At 42.3% G+C, this 5,579-nt stretch overlaps 2 non-coding genes across 2 annotated transcripts; both read left to right on the top strand.

Moving 5' to 3' along the window:
- Positions 1-5,103: 5,103 nt before the first annotated feature.
- Positions 5,104-5,173, top strand: LOC111744889. Its single transcript, XR_002782382.1, has one exon. It is a non-coding gene; the product is annotated as a small nucleolar RNA SNORD104 (small nucleolar RNA).
- Positions 5,174-5,364: 191 nt separating this feature from the next.
- On the top strand, positions 5,365-5,496 carry LOC111744891. The gene has a single exon (XR_002782384.1). It is a non-coding gene; the product is annotated as a small nucleolar RNA SNORA76 (small nucleolar RNA).
- Positions 5,497-5,579: the final 83 nt, after the last annotated feature.

The raw sequence follows: 5,579 nt of genomic DNA, 5'->3' as shown, positions 1-5,579 counted from the left end.
GAAAAGGCAGGCGTTTGAGAGACTGTTAGTGTTATGGCGCGAACGATTCTGAGACCCACGGAGCCAATTGAGATTAATTATGAGCCTTTATTAGCCGGCCGGCGACTGACTCTCTACCACGCAGGGCTAGAGGAGATCAGCCCCGAGCTTTCAGAGTAGGCAGCTAATAAAGCTCAAGACCACATCCTGGTGGTCTCCTGAACAAGCCAGCAGATTACAGAAGTGGCAGTTGGCTTTTAGCATATCTTTGCCCGGAACAACACCCTTAATTAACAAGTAAATGGATTACAGAAGCAGACATTAGCCATCTACATATTTTATACAATACACTTCCTAAACCACACACAAGCAAGTAGGACAACTTCTGATATCTAAAGATATTTCTTCCCTGTAGCTGACTTAGCTAGTTTGCTCACTTGAAAATTTTCCACCCTTAACATTAGGAGGCTGTTAATCTGCAGCAGGAAGAGGAGGGGACAGGATAGAGACAGGAGACCCTGCCAAGGCAGAATGGAAAGCATGTGACTGGTGCAGTTACACAAACCACACAAAGAAAGAATTCAGCAACAGTTCATCAGACGTTTACCATGTTCAAGGGGCTGTTCTTATTGCTGGGATCACAGAGGGAGCGAGTAAACAGGAACTTGAGCCAGCTTTGCAAGAGGGGCAGATATGCTAGGTGCTGTCGACAGACCTGTTGTCTGTCCCCTAGTAGGCGCCTACCCAGGCTGGGCCAATCACATTACTCTGTTGTGGTAGCTAGTTTCCAAAGACGGCCCCAAACAACACCCTCCTTCCCTACATGCGCATGCTGCTCTAATATCGAAATGTAGAGCTTATTTCCCCTCCCTTTGAATCTAGACTGGCCCAGTGACTGGTTTTGACCAGAAGTGACATTTGGGGACCTTCTAGCCCAGCTTTAAAAGGACTAGAAGCTCCTATTTCCTTCCTCTTAGAATACTCTTGGATGCTTCCTCTTCGAAGCTAGCTACCACGTGTGGAGAATCCCAAGCCATGGAGAATGGAGTTGCTCTAATCAACAGTTCCAGCTGAGCTTCTAGCTGACAGACATATATATGGTTGAGCCATCTTGAATGATCCAGCCCAGTCGGACCCTAGGTGACCTCAGCTGACAATAAAGCAGAAGAACCTCCCAGCTGAGTCCAGCTAACTCACAGAACAAACTGTAAGTTAACTACAAAAGATAATGAAATAGTGGTTGTTTTAAATCACTGAGTTATGGAGTGGTTTGTTATGCAGTAACAGATAACCAAAACCCATCTGACCACCTTTACTTGACCCATGAGTAGTTTTGTACCCAATCTGACTCCAGCTAGTAGCCATGAAGAGACTTCTTTCCTTTCTAGTGGCAAAGCCATGAGGTATGAGGCCCAGGAGCTGCCTCCATCCCGTAAAAAAGCCTACTCAAAAGAAAGAAGATGGCAAATAGAAGTACGGATGCAGCCAGGCAGCCCTGGACAAGCTCAAGTTCTGATTCTAGTTGGATTGAGATCAGCCTACCAAGCTCTCCTTCCCCTTTTAACCTTCCCCTATTTACCCCAGCTTGTTTGAGTTGGGTTTCCATCACTTAAATCAATAAATCTTGATTAAAATGCTGGCTCAGCATTTCCAAGATACTAAATCGACTGTGTGTATATATATATATGACTATATATATATATATATATGACTATACCTGGCCCATGGCCAATTATAATACCATTTTATACTCACCATATTGGCAAACATCTCAAGTCGGATAACATAAAGAATTGGTGAGGGTGCAGGCCAATGTGGAAGTACATATTAGAGTATCCACTTAGGAAAACAATTTGCTATTATCTAGAAAGTTGGACATGTGCCGCCCCCACCACCGAGCAACTGTGCTTCTTTGCACATACCCAGAGGAACGCGTGCACACACAAGAGAATACTTGAAGCAGCTCTGAAACAGCTATAGTAGAAAAGCTGGAAGCTATTTTAAATATCTACTATAAAGAGAACAGGTGTGTGAAATGCATAATAATTAGGTACTGAAATGCTACACAGCAGTGAACCCGGTTGCATTTCTACAACTACTGGCTGCATTCCATACAATAACATGAAGGTCATCGATATTAAGCAATAAAAAGAGCAAGACATAGAAGAATCTATACAGTATATTGTATTTTCCTAAAGCTCAAAAATCAAGCAAAACTAAATACACAAATATATGAAGAAAAAATAAAATGAAAAGCAAAACAAGACAAACTCAAAATTCAAGATAGAGGTTTTTCTCTGAGAGGGAGGGAGGGAGATGGAATCAGGAGCAAAAAGTGAGCTTCAAACTTACTGATGCTTAAGCTAAGTAGTGAGTTATATGAATACTCAATTTATTAATAATCTACAAAACACACATATACTTTATATGTACTCTTGTTTGCAGATGTTTCATAATAAAAATTTTAAATGCATTTTTAAAAAGCAAATATTACCACATTGGGCTAAACACTATAATCCAACCACAGGTCTTATACAAAGGATGCAGTAAAAGCAAAATAACAGAAAGGTTAAAAATGAAGGGATGGGCAAAGTTATATCAGACAAACACAAAAAAGAGATGCACAGCAATGCTAATGTAAGATAAATTAGAATTCAAAGCAAAAACCATAAATAGCTTAGAGAGTTATTTTAAATATAAATACATGTAATCCATGATGGAAATACTATCAGCCACAAACCATAATGAGATAAATAGGATAGCCTCAAAATATAGGAAGCAAATGATAACAGAAATAATCAAGGTAAATGACTGAAGCATTTTTAAAAAAAATTTTTTATTCTTAAATTTCATACAGTAAAATCAGATCTTTTGGGTGAACAGTTCTGAGTTTTGACAAAGGCATAAAGTCATGTAACCACCACCACAATCAAGACATAGTTTTATCACCCTCGAAAATGCCCTCATGCTGCCCCTTGGTAGTCAAATGCTCCCCACACCCCCAATCCCTGGAAACTCTGAGCTGTTCTCCATCCTTACAGTTTTGTCTATTCTTTCTATGCCATATAAATGGAATCATACTCTCTTTTGAGTCTGGCTCCGTTCACTCAGCATAAGGCTTCTGAGATTCTTCCAAGTGTTGCATGTATCAGTAGTTTATTCTATTTCATTACTGAGTAGCTTTCAATTGTATGGATGTATGACAACTGCTTATCATTCACCCAGTAAAGGGCTTTTGGATGGCTCCAGTTTGGGGGTGACTATAAGTAATGTTGTGTATAGCAGCGGACCAGTACCAGTCATGACCTGTTGGAAACTGGGCCACACAGGAGGAAGTGAGTGGCTGGCAAGTGAACAAAGGTTTATCTGTGTGTGCAGCTGCTCCCCAGCACTAGCAGCACCGCCTCAGCTCCACCTCAGATCATCAGGCATTAGATTCTCATAGGAGCACCGGTCCCTGGTGCCAAAAAGGTTGGGGACCGCTGGCTAAGAGTTTGTGTGAACATAAATTTTCATTTCTCTTAGGTAAATACCCAGAGATAGCTGGGTCATATCGTAAATGTATGTTTAACTTTACAAGAAAATGTTCGATTTCTTTTCCAAAATGGTTGTACTATTTCGCATTCCCAAATAGTAATGGAGCAAAGTTCTTGTTGCTTTGCATCCTCACCGGCATTTGGTATTTGAAGCATAATCTTACACAGCAGTATCAATCAATGACAGTAGTACATACACTAGCAATCAAGCACAAAATAGAGAGATTTGGACAATTACAACACAACTAAGGCTGATTCTTCATTTCAAGAATCTGTGGAACATTTATAAAAATACATCACATAAACTACAAAGAAAACTTTAATACATTTCCCAATGTAGAAACTGTATCACAACATAATAAATGCTGAAATAACAAAAGTTTAAATGGCGATAAAAATAATCATATAGAAGTTACAAAACACTTGCCAAATTAATTATTGCTTTGGAAAATTGAATTTTAAAATTTAACTAGACTATGTAGAAAATAATGAAAATAAGAGCCCCACTCAACTACAAACGCAAAGGTTAAAATGCTTTCATTATTACAAAAAAAAAGCCAATACATTTTTCTTATTAAGGGGGAAAAAGGAAGCGATTTCCCAACATATGAAGGAAATAAAGAAAATCAGAAATAGTGGCTGTTTACAGTTCTCTGTAACCGGTATATCAAGCTCTTAGAGGGCAGGGCCATATTTCTATTATCCGCTAGTGAACAGTGTGCCTGGCTCACAATATCCGCTGAATACTTAGAAACACTTTTAGTTTTCCCAATGTTAGACTTTCTTTCCTTTGGGCTTCCACAGTAGGCTGCTTTTTAGCATTTATTAGAGTATTGCAATCACATAAAATTTCCACATCACACCGGTCCTTCAAAAACAAATATGCTATTAACATTAATTCGTTTAATCCTTAAAACAACTTTTTTGGATATTCCTTTTTTCAGAAATTGAGGCTCAGAAAGGTTAAGTGATAAGGTCATAAGGCGAATTCATCGCAAAGTGAGGATCTGGTTGCACACTGGTCTACTTTCAAAAACAAACTCTTCCTACCGGAACAGGTTACTCTAAACTCAGGGGCAATTCAAAGGTTAGTTTTGTCACCTTTGTAGCCTCAGCTCCTAGCCTAGTTCCTGGCACAGACTATCTCAAACAAGTTAGGCATTACTTGCGTTCTGTTGTCGGTAAAGCTTTCTTTTGTGTAGAAAGATGCACAAATTACAAGCCGGCAATCGAGACGTGAAAAGAAGTCCAAAATAATTTGGAAAGAACACTGCGCGGTTCTCAGTCTTGCCTTGTGTCCCATCTCTATGGTTGACACGTAACCGCTCTATAGTCTGGAGGACTCAGCAAGCACAGCCAATCATTAGGCCATTTTACTGGCACGTGGCTGGAAGTTTGACTTCTATTGGTTAATAGCGGTAAGGCCCGCCCAACCACCTCCTGTCTGCTTCTTTAAGTAGAAGCCGTGCCTGCTCCTCCATCTTTCGGTGGCTGTGAAGGTGGCGAGGTGAGTTTGTTGTTGTGCTGTGCTGTAGCGTGTCTGCCCCGGGTGTCTGGGCCCCGGGGCTGGGCGCGAGGCGGTTAGCCAGCGGTGATGACATCTCAAATGAAGCACGTGTTAGACTGCTGACAAGGGTGATGCGAACTGGAGTCTGAGCCGGGCCGCCGTGGCCGCGGGGCGGGAACGGGCTTGCAGGTACACACCCGCTCATCTTCTGCTCTCGTTCTTGCAGGTCCCTGCCGGGCCGAAGACGTTGGATCTTATTGTCCTGGCACTTCGACCCTCGCCCGAAGGCCCGCAATAAAATGTTTTGATCCCAACGATGGTGTCGGTGTTTCTTACCGCGACGCGCTGCCTTTGAGCCCCCGCCGCGCCTGCGCGTGGCGCCGGGGGTCAGGCTGCAGCGCCAGAGCACAGGCTTGCGCATAACTGGGGCAGTCGGCTCTTCGCCGGCGGCCCTTTTAACCGCAAGCGACACTGCGGCACCGCGCTGCGGGAGGCGAGTTTCCCCGGGAGGGGACAGTTGTGACGACTCAGCTGTTAAAGCCAATGTTGAAATGCCC

Source organism: Pteropus vampyrus, unplaced genomic scaffold (assembly GCF_000151845.1).
Source record: "Pteropus vampyrus isolate Shadow unplaced genomic scaffold, Pvam_2.0 Scaffold143, whole genome shotgun sequence".
Lineage (NCBI taxonomy): Eukaryota > Metazoa > Chordata > Mammalia > Chiroptera > Pteropodidae > Pteropus > Pteropus vampyrus.
Note: the sequence above shows the minus strand (reverse complement) of the source record. Positions and strands in the feature narration are given on the sequence as shown.